This window comes from Euprymna scolopes, chromosome 8, assembly GCF_053919585.1.
Source record: "Euprymna scolopes isolate OS-2025 chromosome 8, ASM5391958v1, whole genome shotgun sequence".
Lineage (NCBI taxonomy): Eukaryota > Metazoa > Mollusca > Cephalopoda > Sepiida > Sepiolidae > Euprymna > Euprymna scolopes.
Window position 1 is genome coordinate 42,173,300 of NC_136489.1, and position 25,157 is coordinate 42,198,456.

Here is a 25,157-nt window from a genome sequence, read left to right on the forward strand (position 1 = left end):
ATGGAGAATATTTTGTATGATATACGTACCAGTGATGAAATGAATATATCATATTTAAAAAAATTGATCAACTAAATTTTGTTTTTATATTTGACAAAAATCATTTATTAGGGATTAATTGGATTTCGTAGGCATTACACCATAAATCTAGTATCAATTATTGTTGAGTTATATCCCTTTGTTTAAACAGATTTTTTTTCGCAATGACGGTCAAGACAGTCGCTCCTCATAAAATACTTGTAAAATTTGATTTGAACAATCTCCATAAGCAAAGGAAGATAATTCAGCAAATCTGGCATCAATTGAAATGAGTGGCTCTCGTCTTCAGGAGGCCTCAAGTTTTGACAAGCTTCTGGGCTTGACCATTACTTCTGATCTTAAATGGAACACGTACATCAAATCTGTTGCCAAGGCCCCTGGAAAAATGGTGGGATCTTTCTATCAATCCAGTAGATATCTCACTGCTGATGCAATTCTCTATCTATATAAGAGCCAGGTACGTCCAAGGATGGAGTACTGTTGTCACATCTGGGCAGGAGCCGTTAGAAAGGACTTATCCTGCCTTGATAGAGTTCAAAATAGACTTTGTAGCCTCGTAGATGTCCTTTTCTCTTCCCTGCAACCTCTATCTCACAGAAGGGATGCTGCGAGTTTGTCTCTGATGTATCGTTACTTTCATGGAAAGTGTTCAATTGAGCTTCAATCTATGGTCCCCCCTCGCCAAACTTTCACAAGAAACACTCGTCTAGCTGAAAACACTATCAATAATTACCCCCACTCTTCTTCTGTGCCATAACCTAAAAGTAGATTCCATGAACAAAGCTTCTTTCTTAGAACTGCACGCCTGTGGAATTGTCTTACGTTTTCCTGCTTTCCGGCTGACTACAATATGGTTGTGTTAAAGTCTAACGTAAATAAGTTCTTGATGAGCCGTTCCATATAAGTTATCAAATTTACCAAATTTTCATTACTAATGATTAATATATTGTCCAATTTCTACTGCACACTCTTTAACCCTTATCCTTGAGTGGCCTCTTGACCTTGATAATGTGGTGATGCCTGTGTAAAAAAAAAAAAAAAAAATCCGAACTTGTGATATTTATATTGCAATGCTTACGATATCCTAATAATTGCTTAAAAATGATTTTATAAAAACAAAAAAAATACTTGATCAGTTTACATGATTTTTGGAATATATTTTTCATTTCATCAGGGATACATACATCATATATAAAAAATAAACAAAAATTTATCAGGGAAATTCTGGACAAGAACCGAAACGTTTTAGTAATGTCCAGTAATTAGCAACTATACATATTATGAAAGTAGCTTAACTGATATATTTTGTTTTTCATTTTCTATGAACTCTACTAACTCAGTATTTCACACGGAAGCAAAAGATTTATCTGTTGTTCAAGGTTTTGTTTAAGGATTTCCTAATACACTTGATGGCAAATGGGATTTATATTGGCTATACCCTGTACTCCATATTCAAAAAGAATGTGTCCTCTATAGTATCAAACCTCACTAATATAGACTGCTTTATACCCTCCAAGAAATTCCAGCAAAAGCCCAACAATGAGCCATGGTTCACCCCAGAATGTGTCACTGCCATTGTGCACAGAAATCGTTATTTCCATTGCTTCCAGCATAAAAGATGTAAAACTAAAGCCACCTTTAGGACTGCCAGCAATCATTGTAAAAGAGTAATTAAGAATGCAAGAGATCCGTATGCTCAATACGTGAAGATAAAGTAGCTGAGCAGCAGCTTGATTCCTTCCAGTTTTGTCGAATCACAAACAGGGTCCTGAACAGAAGTGCATCTTATATCCTTACCATCATCAACGGATATGAGGTAATTTCGTCAGCATCTGGCAAAGCAAAACTCTTTGCCAAGAACTTTGCAGCAAATTCTGCTCGTGACTGAAAACACTATACGACATACAAATATCTGTACGTGATGTAGCCAAGCTTTTTCTCTAATCACCATTTCATACCCAGAAGGAAAATGCCTTTGCCAAGCAAACAGTGCTCGGTTTATTAGGGATATTGTTCTAAGTGTATTGCTAAAACTTTTCTCAGTAATTATTATTTAGTAGTAACTTTGGTCTTATCACGACTCGCCCTCCCCTCAGTTGTAGACCCGAAGCGTATGTTTGTCAGGCCTTAATTATAGATTTCTTTAATTAACCCTATTTAATAGAAAAAGGATCTCCTCGATTCAGAGTATAAAAAAAACATTTTTAAATAAAATACAAGTTATGTTTATTATAATGAACTACCTGCATCTACTCTGCATTACCTAGGAGATTGTTACTTTTTTTTTTTTTTTTTTTTTTTTTTTTTTAACTAGGTCTTATACTTGACCAATATTTTCATTTTTAAATTATAAGTGTTTGTCAAAAATTCACCCACGCATGAAAAACAAAAATAAAGAAAAATCTCTGATATAGCCATGGTGGAAAAGAAAATATTGAACACAAAAAAAATATCACGTAAATTGATCAAGTAGTTTTATTTTTATAAAGAAAATCATTTTTACGGCTAAACTATAGATGACGATCTCGCTCCGCCATCTCCAAAACAGACTTGAGAAACAAGGAAGATAATTCAATATCAAGAAATTTTAGAAAGCCAATCAACACAGGAGGGGGAACATTGGAAAAACTCAAATTTGCTTAAAAATGATTTTCTTTATAAAAATTGTTCACGAACCCACCCGTATGCCCAACTCTGACATACAATATGCAGGATTTAGAAAATTTTCAGTTAGATATATCTATTTATAAAAGTGAGAGTGTGTGTGTGTGTGAAAATACTTCTCAACCTATATACACAACGAATTTTGATCAACAGACTTGAAATTTAGTATATAGGGTATTCAGACATGTGGAAAACTCTTTAATCGGTTTTCATCCAGAAAAAAAAAAAGGATGCTAAGAGATCAAAATTGAAAAATTGGTACATGGAGGGGGGTCGGATTTTTATCTAATTGTCAACTGTTTCACGAATGTGCGTGAGTGAATCGTTCATGTGACAGATTCTTTGTAAAGAATGAGTAGGTTTGTAAGCATTTTTTAACGATTGTGTCAAACTGGCCGAATCGTTATCATACTTGACTCACTGTCTTTAGTTTTGAAAAAAATTCACATGCACACGTCTTAGTTTTATTTTTCCATATTTTAAGGAATTTAACGTTACGTGTAACACCTACAATGTTTCTGTTTATAATAAATAAGAATTTTGTATAAATTAAAATGTATTTATGCATATCTTATAATCGGGCAACGCCGGGTGGCCTGCTAGTGCTCTATATAAAGACAAAAATATGGGTAGATTCATAATTGAATAATGATAAATATTATGAGAGGATTTAATATCTGACATACCACCCACTAAAACCAACAACAACAACTTACAAAGAAACAAGTTCTTATCAATCCATGGTGGCTTAAAGACAAGGTAGAACTATATAATTAGTGGGTTAGGGTTAAGGTTAGGATTAAGGGTTGTGTTGATGAATTGTTACTATTTAGATAAATTGGATTTGTCCTGCAAGCCTGTAAATCCTACAAGACTCCAGGACTATTTTCTCTGTGATGAGGGAGACAAGCCTTTTTTTTTTTTTTTAATTTTGTGTGTTGGTTACATTTTTTTTTTTTTTTTTTTTTTTTTTTATTATTCAATTTTCACCCCAAACAAGGCACAGTGCCACTTTGAAGCAGGGGGGTACTATTAGGGAATTAATTAGCGGGGTCATTATGAAGGGAGAAGAGTAGAAAGATGTTTGTTAACATTACACTTGAACTTCTGCATATCATTGCAGTTGGGAAAGCAGAATCCCGGAAGGGAGTTCCAAAGACCCACAGTTCTGGGGAAGAAACTATTGGAGTAAAAGGCTTTCTTGCACCTAGGGATCTCTACTGTAAAGGGATGAGACTTAATAGCTTGTCGGGTTTGTCGGGGGTAGTTACGTCGGGGAGGTACAAGTGTTTGCAGTTCGTCAGAGCATTCACCATTAAAGTATTTGTAGAACAGGCAGAGGGATGCAACATCTCGTCGATGGGACAGAGTTTGAAGCCTAGATGACAGTTCAGGACCTATCAGGTTGGCGACTCTTTTTTGAACCCTGTTCAGGAGCAAGAGACAAGCAGCAGATGCACCAGCCCAGATGTGACAACAGTACTCCATACATGGGCGAATGGTTGCCTTATAGAGGTATAGGATACTGGCAGGCGTAAGTAGTTTTCTAGCACGGTAGAGGGAGCCAACCTTCCTTGCAATGCTTCCTTGGCAATGCTCTCAATGTATCTATTCCAGTTCATATTCCCTGTAAACGTTAGGCCGAGGAGTCTAAAAGAAGTACTTTCAGGCAATGTGTTCTTGGCCATTGCTATTGGTGGTAGAGAAGGTTTCTTGTAGTTATTGAAGGAAACAAGCTTAGTCTTAGCAGCATTGAATGTGACCAACCATTTTTGTCCCCATTCCACTACGGATTGGAGGTCGTCCTCTAGTGTTTCTGCCATTTCCTTGGATATGTGTTCATACTTCCCTTTAATATTGTTTTTTTTTTGGGGGGGGGTCTTTTTTTCTTCTTCTTCTTTGTTTTTTTTTTTTTTTGTACTTATTTCCTTAATAATAATCTCTGAAATTTTAGCACTCCATATTGGATTAAGCGTAAATTGCACAAAGTGTAAGATGAAGCTGTTTGTTCAAACAAAAAATGTAATGAGCTATAAGAAAAAAACAAGATGATTACAACAAAGACAAGAATTGGTTATTAAAACTTTTATCTTGGAAAAGAACAAAAGCTATAGGTAGGAAGTCAGCAGGAAGAGAGTTCTTTACAAGTTTGCAGTTCTTGGAAAGAAGTTACAGGAATAAGCTGTATTAGAATGAGGTATCAAAATAGCGAATTGATAACTACAAGACGGAATCCAATGAATTGGAACAAAGGAAGCATGGAGATCAGACAATTCTTAAGAACGCGTGCAATAATAGTATTTTATTAGTGTTGCGACGATTAAGGAAAATCAGAAAAATCAAAAAATTTTAAAGTATCGGATTTTGGTAGCAGAATCAAAAAAAAAATTGTATCCATTTTTCTGATAACAAAATTAATTTTTTTAAAATTGAATATTCAATTGTTGGTACTAATTATAAAAATAATAAATATTGATTTTAAACTACCAATGAAATTAAAATCTATAGATCACCACCTCATACGTATATTTTTATGTTTCTGAATATATATATATGTATTCATTCAGACATTTTTGCTGTATCACAGTTCTTCAGTGCAGCTAGACTGAGGCTGTTTTTTCTTTTATTTTATGTTCTGTAATTAAGGTTACAGCAAAACTACTAATCTTTATATTAGGTACAATAAGCACAGTATACACACACACACACACACACACACACACCTTTAACTAATATTCCTGGTGAACCAAGTGCAAAAGAAATCCAGACAATTGCACTTCAGGGAATAACGAAGATACTAAAAGAGCTCTCAGTTGGTTTCAATAAAAAGCAGGGCAATGTTGACCTGTCCCATACCCAGCATTACAATCTTCAAAGGAAGAAAAATAAAAAAATAAAAATATACATACACTGCTGGGAGGACAACTATACAATGCGACTCAATGGAGTGTGTAAATATGTCCACTGGACAATTTTTAAAGGTTGAATATCTAATGTAGTAGCAAAAAACAGAAAAAACAGTTGGAAATAAATCTTACACCATCTAGAGCACTAAACATTTTGGTTTCAATTCTAGCTGATGGCACTCGAGTCTTTTTTTTTTTTTTTTTTTACTTTTGAAATCAATACTATATATTGAGTACAATATAATAATCAATAGAGAACTGGCTCTATAATAATAAATACGAAATCTGCATAACTTAAAATATATTTAAACATATTTTATGAATGGGCAATGCTGGGTAGCCTGCTAGGATAAAATTGGATCAGTTAGGGGGACCAACTAAAAGCTAAATGTCGATCAGACTTAAACAGACTGGAACTTTGGACAAACAAATGGATCAAGTGCTATTAGATTTCAATGAACACGACTTTCAACAAATGAACGTGAGTCTCTGTGCATTGCACAAGCTGTAATTGTTTGCGTGTTGTGCTATTGTAAAGCGATTCTGACACCAGTATAACTGAAGGATTCTCTCTCCAAATAAAAATCACAATTTAGTTAAGTTTCAAATGTGTTTCTTTTTCTTTCTCTTTTCTTTTTTCTTATTTTTCTTTTTCAATGATATTCATTTTCTTTTACTGAATAATAAACTTGCAGATGAGAATTCTTAGTCCAATCAAATCAAAATAAGTCCAATAGCTTAGATGCCATGAGGCCCTCTCTCTCTAGGAGAGACACAAACCAAACTGACTGAGAATGGAGGAGGAGAAAGAGGGGGGTCGATAATCTGTACACTCTTACTTATCCCCCTTTCTACCACCTAAGTATTGATATTTTTTAAAACTCTATAGACTTTAAAAAAATGTTAATGACATTTAAATAATTTTTATTTATACATTTTTATTTTGTTTCTGTAATAAAAAAAATCCAAAGTAACAAAAAGGTTTATATAGCTGATATATGTTGATAGTGGGTATATTTCAATTGGAATTGCTTTCTGAACATTCCTTGTAAGTAATTCATAATTGTATTCTTACTATCACTTCAACCTCCAAGAGTGTAGAGCTTAGAACTGAATTCTACTTACTACTTAAACCCTCGGTCCTTGCAGACAATTCTAGTAAGAAGAAGGTCGGAAGTTACACCAGCCGAAACATTTTGAGAATAACACTAAAGATAAGAATGTTAGTCCGAATAATAAAAATAATCAATCCTCATCTCAAAAATTCTGAAACATGATAATAGAAATCTGATTTTTGGCACAGTGGTTAGAATACTTGGAAAAATTTAGGTGCAAAAGTTACCTTCTTCCGAAGGTTGAAGGTTCAGTTTTCAGTGTGGGTGACAAAAAATACAATTGCAAATTAATTTGAACCTCTATCTAGTTATAGCTAATTGAACAAGAACATTAATTAAATAAAGGTTCCGTTTGAAATTTCATGCAGATTTCAGAGTTTAACAGAAAGATTCCTGAGTTCGACGAGATACGCTTGAAGAAGATCGGAGGTTACATCTGCTGAATCATTGAAAATGAAATTCAAGATGAGAACGGTAGTCCGAAGAATCCAAATAATACAAATGCATCTTTATATGATGGAAAATCTGGTATTTGTTTTTTTAATTCCAATTATATTAAAGTTGTATGCATGAAGGGTGAAACACCATTATTGCAAACAGTAATTAAGATTGTAACGAAGTTTCTCATTTTTCTTCCATTTTTACAGTTGATCATTTAATTGGTGAAACGCAAGTCAAAAAAATGGAGCAAGAGAACCGCTACAGACAGCGAAAGCCATCGCCCCTTCAAATTGACCCTGCTGCTCAACATGACGCAGTCAAAGTAAAAGACAAGGATTTTTCCAACTGTCAGCCGTAAGTCTATAAAAGAAAATTCTGCCAATTTTTTTATTTAAATAAAAATAAAACTTGAAGGAAATTAAAGTTTAATGAAAACCTTTTAAAATCTTAAATTTATGGAAAAACTCTGATTTTTGCAAATTCACAAAAAAAAAGTTTTTTTTTTTAAGTTTTTTTTAGATGATTATATGTAAATAAATGAAAGATGATAAAAAGTAACAAAACTTTTTAGAATGAGCAATCATTTTTGTATATAAAATACATTTAAATATGATATTTTAATTCATGTGGATTTCATATTTATTATATTGCATCCAGTATATAGTAGTGATTTCAAGTTTTAAAAAAAAATTTACTTGGTTGCCATCATTTAAAATCAGATCCAAAACATTTAGCTCTCTAGCAGTATTTGCTACCATCTCACCTAAGGATACATACATACATACATACATACATACATACATACAAAACTTTACAAATTGATGCACTTAGATGTATAAATGTATATTTGTGCATGCATAGAGGATATATATTATGTCAGCTTAAGCATGCAAGTTCCAATTTTTTAATTTTGACCCCTTTAGCAAATATTTTTTCTGGCTAAAAATGAAATGAAATTTGTTCCACATGTCCGAATATTCTATATATCAAGTTTCAAGTCTGTAGACCAAAAATTGACACATTAGTTTGGTAGAGAGTTCCGCATGTACACACAAAGACTAGTTCACTTATATATATATATATATATATATATATATATATATATATATATAATGCTCCCTATCTTAGGTTGAGCATATTGGGAAGTGATATGCAAATTAGCGTATTAAACGATACTCTTTGTGTAAACAAATTGAGCTTAGGTATTTGGACATATATATATATATATGCCTCCCAGCATTGATCTGTCAAAAAGTACGCTTTAACATAAAATGATCATCTACTTTGGGCTAAATAGCATTTTTATGGACGTCCTTGAAAACACTATCCGGCTTGGAAATGAATGATTATCATTTTGCATTAAATTCATATGCAAAGATGATCCCCCACTCTAAAGTTTAAAATATTGGTTATTCTTGTATTATTTCTTCTTATCACTTGTTTTTACTGATGTTGTTTACATGTAATCACCTAAGAAGCAAAAGAATCCCAATTTTATTTTTAAGAGAATTAACGCAGAGCATCAATAATGCCAAAGTTTATTTGAAGTTTAAAATGTAAAAATACTGATGTCATCATTTTATATGCCTCTTTTTTTCAAGAGGTTAAACACAAGACCAGATGTTTACTTGATGAAACTGGAACAAACTGGATACAAACCTGGTACACTCATGTTTTCAGTCCATGTTGTTAACCACTATCGTCTCCTGTCATTATAAATGAAATCAAGTGTAGATTCAACACTCCAAATGTTAGCATCTGAAACAAACGTATTTAGCATGACACTGAAGTTGACGTTACTCAATCACCAAAACTTTCCAAACGCAAAAAAAAAAAAAAAAAAAAAAACTTCTTTTTTAAATTGATTTATTTCCAGATTTCTTTTTTCTTTTTAAGCTAAAAATTATAAGCAATTTATATTTGCTATTTATGAAAAAATAAATAAACTACCAAATTGATAAAGTTCCGACAATACTTATTAGGGATCGATTTGAATAAAGTAAATTTAATCAAAACTCAAATTATTTCTATATAAAATTAGTTGGAAGACTCTATATTGCCTGAGAGTGAATGAAAATTTTCGTTCTTGTCCAGAATTTCCTTTATATTAAAAAACAAAAATCAAGAAAATCTGTATATGTGTGCCCACAATGAAATATGAATTCCAAAAATCCTGTAAATTAATCAAGTAATTTTCTTTTTATAAAGAAAATCATCTTGAAGCAATTAATGGGAATTTATTGGCATTACAACATAAATTTATCAAATTTTAATTATTGTTGAGTTATCTTTTTTTGTTTTTGTTGTAGTAGAACTAACCTGCGTTAGTAACCTGTGTACTCAGGGACTATTCCATACTCCATAAATACCAGAAGATCAAGCCATAAGGTGGAAGTCGATATCTGGTGGGCCACCCTAGGTCATTCGTCAGACGAACTACCCACCTTTTTGTATATTTTTGTAATGCATGTTGTTACTTTGTTCCGGCGTTCTGTTTTCCTTATAACCCTTTAACATGGTTATAACAGTGGCGTCGAATTTCGAACTCACAGAGAACACTCGAATTTAAAATACCCCCAGGGTTCATATAACAAAGATTCAAAAGAATTTGTGGCAGAAAGCCAAATTAAATCAGCGAGTGTTCAAAAAACACTGGTGGAAAAACGCAAAGAAACACAGGAGTTTGCGAAAACCAAATAAGTACAGACATAAAAGAAAACAACAAAGCGACGATGGTGGCAAGTAAGAAATATTAATTACGAACTCTGAAAAATAAAACACTACGTGGGCAAGATAACATTGGACAAGTAAGTTGAGAGAATATTTCATTTTTGTTCTCATCTCCTTTGCATTTTTCACGACAATTCAGTTACCCGTCAGTGCTAAAAAGAAAAAGTACTTTTTAATCGGGTTGTAAATAATTGTCAGCAAACTTTTTTTTTTTTTTTTACTTACTAAAAAAAAAAAAAAAAAAAAAAAAAGCAAATATGGTTTTCAGCCTTTTTCTTCAATGTTAACATATTTATTCTGTTTTATGGAAAAAGACCTTTGCTTTAAAAAAATATTCAATATTTCTGTCAACATATATATTTTTTTTCTTGCCTGTGAAAAAGACATTCTTTTTGGAAGAAATATTCTTTCCAAGGAATTTAAAACTATGTTCAATGTTCGTTTGCAAGCTAGTGAAGGAAACGATTTACTGTTCCCTTTTCTCCCAGTTGTTCTAAAAATACTAAAAACTGGTTATTCTGAACCTGACTACAACTTGGACATCTTTAAGTCCAACATAAACAAACTCCTAACAAACCGCCCCCTTAAGTAAGACACTCTATCAAAACCCCTAATACTAATGATTACTATAATACTTTCTCATTGATTACTGTATACGCAATAACCCTTATCCCTGAGTGGCCTTCGGGCCTTAATAAGTGGTGACCCCCATGTAAAAAAAAAAAAAAAACACGGTTTTGTTAAATTTCCGTAAATTCTCTATTTTATGCATCATACAAGGATGGATGCCTTACAAAGTACATTGGAACAATTATTAAAACTACAAATTGAACAACAATAGTTATTTGAACACCAGAAGTGCTCAGATGAAAGACAAAAGAACTAATGAGGCTGGAAACCCAGCAATATGAACATCAACACCACATGAAAGAGTTGCTTACTCAATTCATAAAAAAATAAGTACTCACCATTTTGTATGCTTTTGTAATACATGTTGTTACATTATACTGGGGTTCTTTTTTCCTTACAACCCTTTAACAGGGCTATAACAGTTTTCAAAATGTCAGGCAAAACAACCGCTCTTCTGTTGCTCATAAAATTTGGTTCTCTTATTTAGAAATATATAATGTACATGATATTTTGGAATATATTTTCATTCCGTTACAGGTACGTACATTTTTCTTTACTTTAGTTTTTTAATATCTGAGGAATTCTGGACAAGAAACAAAAATTTCAAACTAAAATTTTATTTTCATATTGTCATTATATTTAACAGTTTTGACCTGAATTATGATGTAAATGATTAAAAAATATTTGTTAATTTTAATTATGATGTAGATGATTAAAAAATATTAATTTTAGGTTGTTTAAAGAGTAATGATACTATTATTGTCCTCAAACTAAAAAAAAAATTATATTTCAATCAAAAATAAATAAATAATGAACTAATATGTACAAGGTGTATTTGAATTAATTCCCACTTTATTTATGCCATTATATTCATTTATTTACGACTGAACGAATTAGTTCAACCAGGCCATTAAGGGTTACTGTGAGCACATAGATTTTTGCAAAACATAAACCACCGTTAGGGGGAGGGGAAGTTGTATCTGTTTAGAATCAAGAGAGCCAGGGCTCTGCAAATAATTTTAAAAATAGAAAAGGAATTTATGGAAGGGTTATGTATTCAAAATAAATTTAAACACCAAATGTCAAGAAAAAATATCTGGCAAGGACAGCAGCAGCAGCATGCCAATAAAGTATCTCATCTAAAACCAATGTAAAGATCATGGCCAGAAAAGATATTTCTAATGCTTTAGCAGACAGCTTTTCTAAAAATTCCGAGTCCAAAGGCTATAGCGAATTTATTTATTTATTTATTTATTTTTTTTTTTTTTTTTTTTTAATAACTAAAGAAAAAATAAATTTTAGTTCCAAACATGAAAGCTTGTTATATATGAAGGTTTTGGCATATCATAAGTATTAATGCTTTGCAGAAGACAAATGTGTATGTGTGTGTGTAACACATGAATGACAGAAAATAGTGGATGAAATGAGGATACTCACAGTTGTTGATCTGACGCCGACATTTTATTTACAAGGAGGCAACACCTACAATGATACAAATTACATCTTTCAGTTTTAGTCCCATATTACTTGAGTTTGTGTGTCACAGTTAATCATGAACAGAAGGAATATATCTCCATCTTTATTTACCCTGATTCAAAGTCATCCTTCTCGTTCCATTCTCGTGTCTCCATGCAAAACAGAGGTAAAAAGGTGGAGGTAACTCTGCATGAAACAGAAAAGGAGTTAGCTCCCCTTGATCGTAGGTCTATTGTCCTAACAGCTGTCATTAGAGCTTAATGAATTCCCTTGCAAAAATTCACATTACAGCATTAGCGCCTAGGAATTTCTAAAACAATTGCCATGGGTATCCTCCAAATACTTTCTAAAGATTTATAATACGTGGATTAGCAGAAAAATTGCAAATCTTTGTAGGCAAACAACAGTAATTTCTCATACACAAGCTGGAAAAAGATTCCAATACTCTTTCAAATAATAGGCCGATAATGTTAACTAGTTGTCTCTGTAAAGTAATGGAAAAGGATCATAAATAGCAAGTTAATATGGTACTTTGAATTAAACGATCTGATGTCAGAACTACATAAAAAAAAAGGGAGTACCACTAACCATTTTATTGCATTAAAAACTTTTATTAGAGGCATTCATTAAAAAGGAGCACTTAGTTGCAATCATTTTAATCTGAGGGAAGGCATACACACCACTTGTAGGAATGGTATAAAAAAGACCTGTGAGACCTCAAATTACATGGTAGCATGCTCTTTTTTTATCCCAAATTTCTGGGAAAATAAATTTTAAAGTGAAAGTAAGGTCTACATTCTGACATGAAAGAATAAGAAAACAGTTAAGTATTCTATCACTGATGCTCTTTAATGTCAAGATGATTTATATATATATACTAGCGAAAGTATCCGTCATTTACTGGGTTCCAAAACAGCCTACAGAAAATGGACTCTGATTTATGAAAGTACTAGCGAGGGGTATGTGAAAAAAAAAAAAAAAAAAAAACAGGTGCCCGTGAAAAAAAAAAAACGAAGCCTTCACGATGCGCAGTTGGAAAATAGTAAAGTATTTATAAAAAAAAAAAAAAACAGGTGCGCGTTTTTGATTGACGTGATGGCGATAGGTATTCAGCAGTTAGCATTTTGTGCGGGACAGTTTTGAATGAGGTGAAGAAATCGGTTTGTTTGTTTTTAAAAATCCGCTCCCTGTTTATTAGGAGGAGCGAAATGAAAGCTACAGTCTGATATGACAAAATCGACATTGAACAAACGTTACTTAGCTCTCTTGAGACAACTGGCTTTCGGCCTGTGATTAGAGTCGAGTTTCGCTTTTTTTTTTTTATACCGAAAACCGAATGTAAGACGTGCCGATGCGGGAAATGTCGAATAATTAACGTTTGAAAGTCAATAAAATTAAATAGACAGGCGAGCTCCGTGGGTAACTCTGAGATATTACAATTTATAGATGATATAAAAAGTTTTAAGAAGTTGTGAACCGAGCAAGCGCTTCTCTGAAAGAAGCCTTTTGTGGACATCGAGGAAAAGCGTACATACATACATACATACATTTTCGCTTTTATATATATATAGATGATAGGTTATGAAAAGGAAGGGTTGTAAAGATATAGCTTCAAAAACCAAAGCAAAATATGATGAAAGTAAAAATAAAATAGATAAACCCCATAATTTATTATACCATATCTGTTCACACTGAAACACATCACAATATTCTGTGGATCTATATTAAAAAAAAACTTGTTAAACTTTGTGGCATATTTCCATTCTATAGAGGTCAGGCGCGAACGAACACCCCATAATTTTATTATACCATATTTCTTCAAACTGAAACATAGTTATCAAAGTATACTTACGCAGATAGATATGAAAAGTCTTTATTAAAGTATGTGCCTATTTTATTATAACATCCCTATTTAAGTTAAAACATACTCATCAAAGTATTATGTACATCTATATCAAAAACACTTGTAAACTTTTTTTATTTTTATTTTTTTTTTTTCATTTTTAAATTTTTTTATTTCCATACTTTTTGGACCAGGCGCAAACGCAGACCTCACAATTTTAATGAACCACGGTTCTGCCAGATCAAACATACCCATTCCTGTTTCTCGATACATCTTCTATCATTATATGTGACCACACACACACGTTCAGCTTTATATTATTTATATATATATATATATATATATATATATATATATGAGGTGCCTTCAATAAGTTTCCAGACATTTTTGTACAGGCATTTAAAATTGTCGTACATTCTTAAAAATTCAATGTTATAGCTATACATCTTATGAGATGACTGACAAATTTTTGTGACTTCTGGTTCAAATGAACAGCTACAGCAGGAATATGAATACACCCTACTAAAACCCGACTGTCACAGCTAATGAATTTCAAAAATGCAATCTGGATGTGAGGACACTTTAGAAGAATGATATGCAATAAAATTCTGTGAGGGATGATGAGTGGTGTGGGAGGAGTAAGGGAGTCAGAACACCAAAGTTGATTGGCCAAATAAAGAATTTCATGGGCAAAGATTGCCATATGTCTATAGAGACAATAAATGCATAATTTGATGTCAGTGTGGGAACTGTATACACAATTATTTGCAAGGAACTGAAGATGCTAATGATTTGCGCAAAGTTTGTCCCAAGGGTGCTCAGAGAAGATCACAGACTATTTGACTAAGATGAGCATCAAGACAGTTCCCCATCTGCTTTTGCTCCCTGTGACTTTTGGTTATTCCCTAATCTCAAGGTAAACCTTAGAGGCTGTCGTTATAAGACAGTTGAGGAGATGAAAAAGTCTGTGACAAGGTTATTGGCACTTTCACACAAGAGAACTTCCATGGAGCCTTCCAGAAGTTGTTTGAATGGTACAAGTGTGTTGCAGCTGGAGGAGATTACTTCAAGGGGAACTAGAGTTTCATGTGTGTACTATCAATAAAAATGTGCTCATACAGAAAAAGTCTGGAAACATACTGAAGCCACCTCGTATACAGTATTGATTTCAAATTTTTTTTTTTAATGGCTTTGGTGTCCTCAGTACCAAAACATTTAGCATTCCAGCCACATTTCCTACTGCTTGAGCTATTGCGAGATAGATAAGATTTTAAATTAAACCACTTCAAGCTATGAATGATTTTGCACATGTGCAAAAGTAATAGAAATATATCGGCAAGTTAAAATGAATATTTTGCGTACATTTTTTGCTGACATATTTTTGTATGAGTTAATCATCCCTTAAAACAAAAAAATTTTACTTGTTATAAACCATTGATGGTGTATCGTTACTATTTCCTGTTAATTTCAGAGTAATGTGACCAGTAGTTTAAGAGTTTATCAGTTAATTATTTTCAGATGCACCCACACACATACATACACACATACATACATCTACGTTTTCTTTACAAAGATACTGTAGCATTGCCCTTTCTTTCACTACTGAGTTAACTAAAAGATCCTATGCAGTAGAAAACTATAAGACGGTGATGATCATGGAATCAACGCATGACATGCACTCCTATTTTATGCTATAATGCATCATGTGCATTTCTTAGTTTGCTGCGAAGTTGGCAAGATGTTCTTTTGATTCTCTTGAGTATCTACAGCATCTTGCCATCAGAGATATATATATATATATATATACCACATATCCGTGCCACGACCCTGTTCCCTCTGGAGTATATGTTCTGTTTGGATTAGTTCTGCTGTCTACTCACCGGAATGTAACGGTTGCTTCTGGTGTCTACAGATTATTTCATAGTTTTCAAAACAATAATAAAATAGAAAATAAAGAATAAGCGAACGTAATAATAATAATGTTTAAATGTTATTTTTTTTTTTTTAATCGGAAAAACAAAGAAAAAAAAACGGCGAACATGATGCAAAAATGGCATAAATAACCTTGTTTCAATATTAAAATTTTTTTTAAAATCAAAAAAAAAAAATATATATATCTCGGCTCGAACGTGCAATCTTAAGATAACGATGCTGCCACTATAACCACTGGTTTACAATCGCATGAGCGAAGTTACATTGTTTTTTGTTTTTTTGTTTTTTTTTAATATTTAAACTAATTCAAGAAAGAACTTTTTTTCTGCGCGTGTGTTTGGCTGCATTACCATGAAGGAACGATTTTTTGCTACCCTCCCTCATTGCGAACGTGTATTAAATAATTGACCTTTTTTTTTTTTCTAATTTTCACATATTATTCGACCAAGCCATCGCCCTTTCAGACGGTACCGGTTTCGACCTGGTCCGATGCCGTTGAGAAAAGTTTTAGGCAGACATACAAACATACATAATGGCTTCCTTCAGTCTTGACAGACTATGGATACCAACTATAAGGGTACCTGCACGTGAAATTTTTGTGGCGAGAATTGCACAATCTCCAACTGTTGTATAGCACGAGGTTTCATATTGGGGATCATATATCCGGCACATGTACTACAGAGGTAACAATGAGGGAGACAGAGAAAGGGAGATATTTATACCAGAGAGAGAGATGTTTCTTATAACATATATTAGCAAGGAGAGAGGGTGATCAGTTCTTTTTCTGAGGGGATAATCATTACTTATGATGGAGGAGGGGACACATTACTTGGAAGGGGGTCATACAAATTTCATATTAAGATGATAGAGAAAACACATTAACATTTCAGTTGGTCGAATGATGACACGAAGTCAAACGGTTACAAAAATCGATGATGATTCTTTATTTCATTGGACCGGTCAAATCATGACGTCAGGAATTCAAATTCGGGATCTACATAGTTTAATGTTTTTTCCTTCGCTTCCAAGAGACTCTGACTCCAACTCTCTCTCTGACTGACTAGCAGAATCAACTGTTCTGCCCCAACTGTAACACAACCACACCTCTCATGAGTCAACATTGTTGAATACCAGTGGCAAGTGGAGGTTCAGGTCGACTTGAAACAATACCGAGATAAGCGGAAAGCACATAGAGCGCCTAGTACCTCAGTAGTTGTTGCCTCTGATAGCAGCCTTCTACACCAAAGTGGCAATGTGCCTTGTTTGGGGTGAAAATGTAATAATAAAAAAAAAAAAATCTGGTACTAGTCAGACTCAACGTTGCTTAACTTCGGTGATCTGATAAGAACTGGTGTGCCAACACGATTATGCCGTACAAAACATATATACATACATTTTAAACAGACAGGTAATATTTATATTATAGATTACACATATCTAACTTTTTATATATATATATAAACTTTATATGTAAAGATTGAATTTTGAATAGAATCCTTTAAGTTTTATATATATTATTATATTTTTACATATAAAGTTAGATAAGTGTGTTTTCACATTTCGGACGGTGTAATCTCTATGGCAACAGCATATTCTTTTCATTGTTTTGACTCTCGAGTATATATCTGACACAAACACAATTAATCAACCGAGAACCACACCACTTTACATTAAAAACATAAGATGTCAATGGATATATAAGAAGTGCTTTCCAACACCCTGTAAAACCTCATCAGTATGCCCTGTATTTAAGAATTTAGTCGTCTCCCTCTCAGTACAGACCAATAAGTCTCCTCTGTGTCATAAGTAAGTTGCTGGAATCCATATTAAATAGAGAAGTAGTCAACCACCTCAGCAGAAATAACCTTAGTGACAAGCAATATGGTTTCCGTTCTGCAAGATCTACAGCAGATGTGCTAACGGTTATATCTCATAGGATTAGCGAATCTCTCGACAATGGCTTCATTTCTAGAACAATTGCTCTTGACATATCAAAGGCCTTCGATAAGGTATGGCATAAAGGCCTACTTCACAAGATTTCCAGCTACAGTATAACTGGAAATGTTTTCTCAATCATTAAATCATCTCTCTGATAGGCTCATAAGAGTAGTGGTTAATGGGAAAAAATCAGAGGCCCTCAGTATTAATGCTGGAGTCCCTCAGGGGTCCATCCTGGGCCCAACTCTTTTCCTGATCTACATCAATGATCTCACAAAATACATACTTAAATCATTCGTTGACATCTATTCTGATAACACGACCATCTACGGCAACACATCAAAGGCCGTAAACGACAAAGTTCTCCCTGATTCTCTCTCCTCTGATCTTGAGCACGTAGTACAGTGGGAGAAGAGGTGGCTAGTTACCTTTAATGCATCTAAAACCAAGCTCCTATTTTTACATCATCAACGCTCTGATCCCCATCTGGCATCAATTGGTATGGATGGCTCTCGTCTGGGGGGGGGGCTCCATGTTTTGACAAACTTCTGGGTTTGATCTTTACTCCTGATCTGAAATGGAACACGTACATCAAGTCTGTTGCCAAGGTCGCTGGAAAGATGGTGGGATCCTTCTACCGCTCCAGAAGATATCTCACTACTGATGCAATTCTCTATCCATATAAAAGCCAAGTACATCCAAGGATGAAATACTGCTGCCACGTCTGGACAGGAGCTGTTAAAAACAGCCTATCCTGCCTTGACAGAGTACAAAATAGACTTCGTGGTTTCTTGGGGGATGCCCTTTTCTCTTCTCTGCAACCTCTCTCCCACAGAAGAGACGTTGCGAGCCTATCTTTGTTTTATCGTTATTTCCATGGCAGGTACTCGTTTGATCTCCAATCTCTGGTCCCCCCTCGCCAATCTTTCACGAGAAACACCCGTCTAGCTGAAACCACTGTCAATAATTTTCCCACTCTTTATCTGTGCCTAAATCAAAACGTAGATTCCATGAACAAAGCTTCGTTCTTAGAACTGCACGCTTGTGGAACTCTCTACCGCTTGCCTGTTTCCCTCCTGACTTCAACATGGATGTCTTCAAGTCCAACATAAACAAATTCCTGATGAACCGCCCCCTTAAGTAATGACACTTTATCAAATCTTCAATACTAATGAATACTGCAACACTATCTCATTGATTACTGTACACAAAATAACCCTTATCCCCGAGTGGCTTCTGGGCCTTGATAAGTGGTGACCTCCATGTAAAAAATATATATATACTTGAGAATCAAAACAAGGAAAAGAATATGCTGTTATCATAGCCCTAGTAACCTCCCAAACTAATTCAGGTACATCTTTTTGAACCTGGGAACTTTGAATTGAACCCTTTCTTAAAAATAAAATAAAATTCTAAGTTCTCAAGTTCAAAAAGATGTACCTGAATTAATTTTGGATGTTATATCGGCCAAAACGTGAAAATAACCAATATGAGAATAGTAGTTCAAAATAATTTAAATCATCAATTTTCATAAAAAAAACAAAAACAATCCAAAACTTAATTCAGCATTAAGTTCTACAAATTTGTTTTACCTAACTTCGTAGTATGAGTATTTAGCTAGTTTATAAAAATCCGTATTTCAAGAAAATATGAAGCAGAAAATAATTTTGTTATCAATGAAAACAAGATGGAACCAAAACAGATACTGTTTTAACTGTAAACATATTTTGTATGATGAATCATAACTTTCGTATGATTAATCATAAATTTGTGACAGATTAAACCAACAATCTATTTTTATAGAAACTTGACTCTCGTCCAACTAATTTCAAGAAAATAATTCTGTTTGAATCTTATCCAAATTAAACAATTTAGAAAGATTTTGTCTAAGATTTTTTCTGTGAAAAATAATTTGATAATAAATAACCTTTTTTTTTTCTCTCCAATGTTTGCACAAGTTTTAATCAAAACTGTCTGAAACGTCCAACTTTGCCAACCGTGCAATTTTAATAATCTTCCATAACTCATATTTCTTTTTAATTGCTAATGAATCATCTTTTTTTTTTTTTTTTATGGAAATCGCCCCAGAAAAGGCATGAAGCCACTTGTTGTAAGGAGCTTAAAATACTGCTTAAAAGTCCAAAACTTGCCAATAAGAAGCATTAGATGGAATAGATTCTGGCTCAGAAAACAGTAATTCTTCTCAGTCAGAAACATTGCTGCTGGAGTGTGAGAACTAAAGGACAAAAATAAGGGCAGCGAGAGTTATGCGGCTACCAAAAATAAACCCAAGATCCACTTTCTATTCGCTTTGCCAGGCTAAAAGCCAGATATTTTTCTAGTTTATTTCATAATCGAGCATGTTTTGTCTTTTTTTCATTTTCCCATTAATCAAATTCTACCCAATTTTTAGCATCACGTGGGTGCCATCACATCAATGAGGAAATGAATGTTGTTTCTACAAAGAACAAGCGAGATGGAGTTATTTTGATGTAAATAACCCCAACTAAGATGACAATCAGAAAAATCCCAAGCCTGTAGTCTGTTACATTTCACTTCTATTATGTTTCACTTCTATTACGTTTCACTTCTATTACCTTTCACTTCTATTACCTTTCTCTACTATTACCTTTCACTTCTATTACCTTTCACTTCTATTACCTTTCACTTCTATTACCTTTCTCTTCTATTACCTTTCTCTTCTATTACCTTTCACTTCTATTACCTTTCACTTCTATTACCTTTCACTTCTATTACCTTTCACTTCTATTACCTTTCTCTTCTATTACCTTTCACTTCTATTACCTTTCACTTCTATTACCTTTCTCTTCTATTACCTTTCTCTTCTATTACCTTTCACTTCTATTACCTTTCACTTCTATTACCTTTCTCTTCTATTACCTTTCTCTTCTATTACCTTTCACTTCTATTACCTTTCACTTCTATTACCTTTCACTTCTATTACCTTTCACTTCTATTACCTTTCATTGGCGACATGTTTTGTATTGTGGTGAATATGAATTTTTAAAAGGAGTAATGTCAAATTTATCAGCTCATTGTGATTCTTTAAAAAAAAAAAAAAAATCTTACAGGAGAATTCCTCCTACCCCCTAGAGCGCTGACTCTTCAAATCCCACTTTCCAACCCTTGTGATATCGTCCTTAGCATGAGAGATAATCACTACCCTAAAAGAATAAATATTGAAAAAAAAACATATCTTCATATTCTATCAGTTTTTTTAACCTCCCCCTCACAAACAAGGCATATTGCCATTATTATTTGGGACCATATCTACAGAGGACTATGTGAGATGAATGGTGTCTATTCACAATACATTTAAACTTCTGCTTGTTAGTACAGTCAAGGAAATAGATAATTAGAAGTATATATATATACATTAATGGAATGTGCGCGGATGAACTTTCAACACGTACGTTCCCTTAAAGTATTTTGTAAAACAGGCACAGGGATGCAACATTGCAGCGATGTGATAGGGGTTGGAGCCTGGCTGATAGTACCGGATCTATTAAATCTGAGCCTTTTTTAACCTTTGTGAATGTGTTGTGTAGTTTCTGACTGTCAGGTGAATATAAAAATAGTTTGTGTACGAGATAAAAAAATTATGAAAGCATTTGACATGAACGTTGTACAAAGTTGAAATTTTCCAGTTTTTATGAAAGCTACTTATTCACCATCTTTTTTTTTCTTTCTTAATCAAATATAAATGGCACACACAAATATACATACATATAAACAGCAGAGAAGAAAAAGATGGCAATATATATATATGTAAATTTAAAGGGGGTTAGAACAGTAGTCTAAAGAGCAGAGTGTATTTTAATGTAATAGTAAAATTACTAATTTAATTAAAATACAAGAAAAGAACAGTGCTCGTTGTAATTCAGATATATAATAAGCTCGATAGGCAAATATCCTAGAGCTACTTTAATATTTAGTAATGTGATTGATAATTTCAAATTCAAATTAGAATTAAAAATTAAAAATCTGTTTCATAAGAAGGAACGACAACAAAGTCAATAATTTGTTGTTGTTCCTTATGAAACAGATTTTTAATTCTAATTTGAATTTTAAATTATCAATCACATTACTATATATATATATATATATATATATATATATATATATATATATATATATATATATTTATTTAAATTTTTTGCCTCTCAATTCTGTTTAACCCCGCATTACTAGGGACACTATCTCAGTTTATGAGCTTCCAAATGAAATCAAAGTGAAACAAATAGTGGGAGTGGTTGTGACCCAAAGGGTCATTAGTATGTAATGACCCTTTGGGTCACAACCACTCCCACTATTTGTTTCACTTTGATTTCATTTGGAAGCTCATAAACTGAGATAGTGTCCCTAGTAATGCGGGGTTAAACAGAATTGAGAGGCAAAAAATTTAAATAAATACAAAGGTCTTATGTACAACATGAAAAAGAAACTGGAATCTTATGAAGATCTCCATCATTCCAGTAATTATAGGAGCAACCGAATTCATTCAAAATAATTTTAAAAATTACCTGGCAAATATATTTGGTGAAACAATTGCACTTTAAGAGACTTAGAATCTTAAAAAGATCTCTTGGTTGGAATGTATGAGTTAACAAGTGAATATCTGACATTCGGTAGGATACCCCATCCCTAACTAGAACAAAATAATTAGATAATTTTTTTAAAAAATGCTTAAGGTTTGAATTATTGGTAATGTTGAGGTGCAGTGACTTAAATAGAAAATGGCTGAGTTTCGGTTTTATGTAAAAACTGGAACAGTAAAAGTTTTTTTAAATTTTGACTGCAGTTGAAAATATTTTTTTTTGAAAGTTTGTTGAAAAAATTTGACTGAAAAAAAATTTAAGTTTGACTCTTTGTATTATTTAAATTATTCAGACAAGTGTTCTCATCTTGAATATGATTTTCGCAATGTTTCGACCTTCTTCAGGGTTATTTTGTCGAACTCCAGAATCTGCACAGAATTTCAACGTAAACCTTTATTTAAGCCACAGGAGTAGCATGCTCTCATTCTGTCAACCATGACCGGGTTCGTCTTAAGTAATTTGCAATTATATTCTTAGTATCACCAGCACTAAGGATTGAACCTTCAACCTCTAAATAAGTGTCACTTAGAACTGAATTTTACCTAATACTTCATCAGTTATGCAACGGGTCCTTGATTCTGTCAAAAAAATTAGTATTTAACTCTGTCAAAAAATGTTTTATTTTACACACATTTATTTTTTGTTAATTCTATTTATTTGTATAATTTACTGTAAAGAAAAAATTTCTTTTCTTTTTCCAGATTGTCAGAGGCCCTGGAGTCGCAGTCTGCTAACCTATCGCTGCCTCCCTCACCAGTGCCGAAAAGATCTCCGTTTACATTTGAGTTTCCTGTGGAAGCTGCTAAGTAAACCAACATGGCGGTCACTTGATCTGTAAATAGCGCCCCCTTCCCCCCCAGGACTACTGAGACTAGCACAAAACTTTCATTCAATTTATTCATTCACTCATGAACCCGTTTTTTTTTTTTTATTATTCATTCAACTCTTTTTGCTCTCTCTCTCTTTCTCCTGTCATGTCAGCCATCCTCTCTGAAAGTAACTGCCAATGTCCCCATTGTCTAGTCGCTACTCTACGCCTTCTTACCTTATGTTGTCTATAACAATTGCCCAATACAGTGACCGTGGTCACTGCATTGGATATACTGAGCAGTTCTTAAATAGGGGAGAGGATGACTACCAACAAACAACAAAAACCAGAAAACATCTTATTCAACTCATTTCACCTTTTTTGTCTGTTTCTTCTTTAAATTCTTTCTCCCTTTGTAGTTTTTGCTTAAATCAGACTTTTCTCTAAGACCAAAAATATTTAAAAGTAAAAGAAAAAAAAATTAAATTAAAAAAAAAAAAAAATTTTAATCCAAGATTAAAATGGGATGGAGATGAGGAATATTTTTCCAATTAAATATCTTTTTAAAAATCTGAAAAAAAAAAAAAAAAAAAAAACCAACAAAAAAAAACAAAAACAAAAAATGCAATCCCTTTGAAAACTTTTATTTTACCTTCAAACCCCTTCCTTTCTGGCCCTTGAAATATATCAAGAGTCAGTCTCACTTCCAACTTTAAAAAAAAAATAACAGAAAGAAACCTTCAACCTGCACTTACAAAAGCATGTATGCATATTTTCTATGAACTTACAACCCTATCTTTAATCCATATTTAAAAAAAGAAGGAAAAAAAAAACAAGATTTGGGGTGAAAGGGAGAAATTTTTAATCCGTGCAAAAATGGCCATTGAAACAAGCACAAATGCATGCTTCTTAAGTTCTTTTACCCTTCCCCCGCCACCTTTTCTCTTCCTCCTCCTATTCCTCCACAAACACTTCCTCCACCTACCTATCTCTCCAATATTAAATTCTCCCATTTTAAACTTATTCTCTCTTTACTAAAACTATACATCTCAAATACCTTGTAAAAGTGTTTTTTTTTTGTCCGTAACATTGAATATATTACATTATAGCCTATGAAATAGAAAGAGAAATGCAGCTTGTCACTTTGTTTTTTGTTGTTTTGTTTATTTTTTTAGTTGTAGAAATTACAATTTTTCTTCAACTTATGTTATTTATTCTATTTATTTTTAATTTAATAAATGAAATTTTTTAGAGAAACGGAAGAATATTTCGACGATATATATGTGTGTGTATAGATATATATCAAAACTTGAAGAAAATCCAATTTTCTTTTTCTTCCATCATTCAATACAAAAGCAAACAGTGATAGGCAAAAATTATGAAATGGTAAAAAAAAATATAAAATAAAAAAAGCATTCAAAGAATTATTGTTATTTCGAAAACAGAACCCATCATTTTTGTTGTTTTCATAAAATTTCTGCCGATAGATTCTCCGGCCTTCTTCAGATGTAACATGCGATCTCCATATGGAAAGAGACTCCTTTTTACTGGTCTCTTTCTCCAGTCGTGTATCATAAGGGATCGTATCCAGTGGAAATTATTTTTTGACGTTAACAGCAATGTTCGGAAAATTAGCCGTGATAGCAACGGGTGCTGCGTATCACATTTTTTCTCAATTTTTTAAAATGGAAATGTATGGAGCTTGCATGATACATCTGAGGAAGGCTGGAGAGTGTATCAGCCGAAGCCTGGAAACAAAAAGGGGTTTATTTGTCTGGATAACTTTGATTTGTCGAATGTTAATGGATTTTTTTTTATATATACATATATATTTATAGAGATGAGTGAAGAATAGTATGTATTTATTTTGTTGTGCAAATTTATTTCTGAAGATAAAAGAAAAAAAAAATTGGTGCTTGTCCAGAATTCCCCCTTATATTGGAAAATCTGTATGATGTACATACCCGTGACAAAACGAGAATATCATATTCCAAAAATCACGTAAATTGATCAAGT

General features: G+C 33.0%; 1 long non-coding RNA gene across 2 annotated transcripts in view; it reads left to right on the forward strand.

The window, feature by feature from the left end:
- The window catches only part of LOC145283526 (uncharacterized), a 169,325-nt gene extending 144,405 nt beyond the window's left edge, over positions 1–24,920 (forward strand). Inside the window, exons 2-3 of one of the 2 annotated variants that reach the window (XR_013868629.1) lie at positions 7,372–7,519; positions 23,035–23,879. This is a non-coding gene — a long non-coding RNA (uncharacterized LOC145283526). Of the gene's footprint in view, positions 1–7,371; positions 7,520–23,034 lie in introns of both variants that reach the window. The other variant, XR_013868628.1, reaches the window with a different exon arrangement.
- Positions 24,921–25,157: the final 237 nt, after the last annotated feature.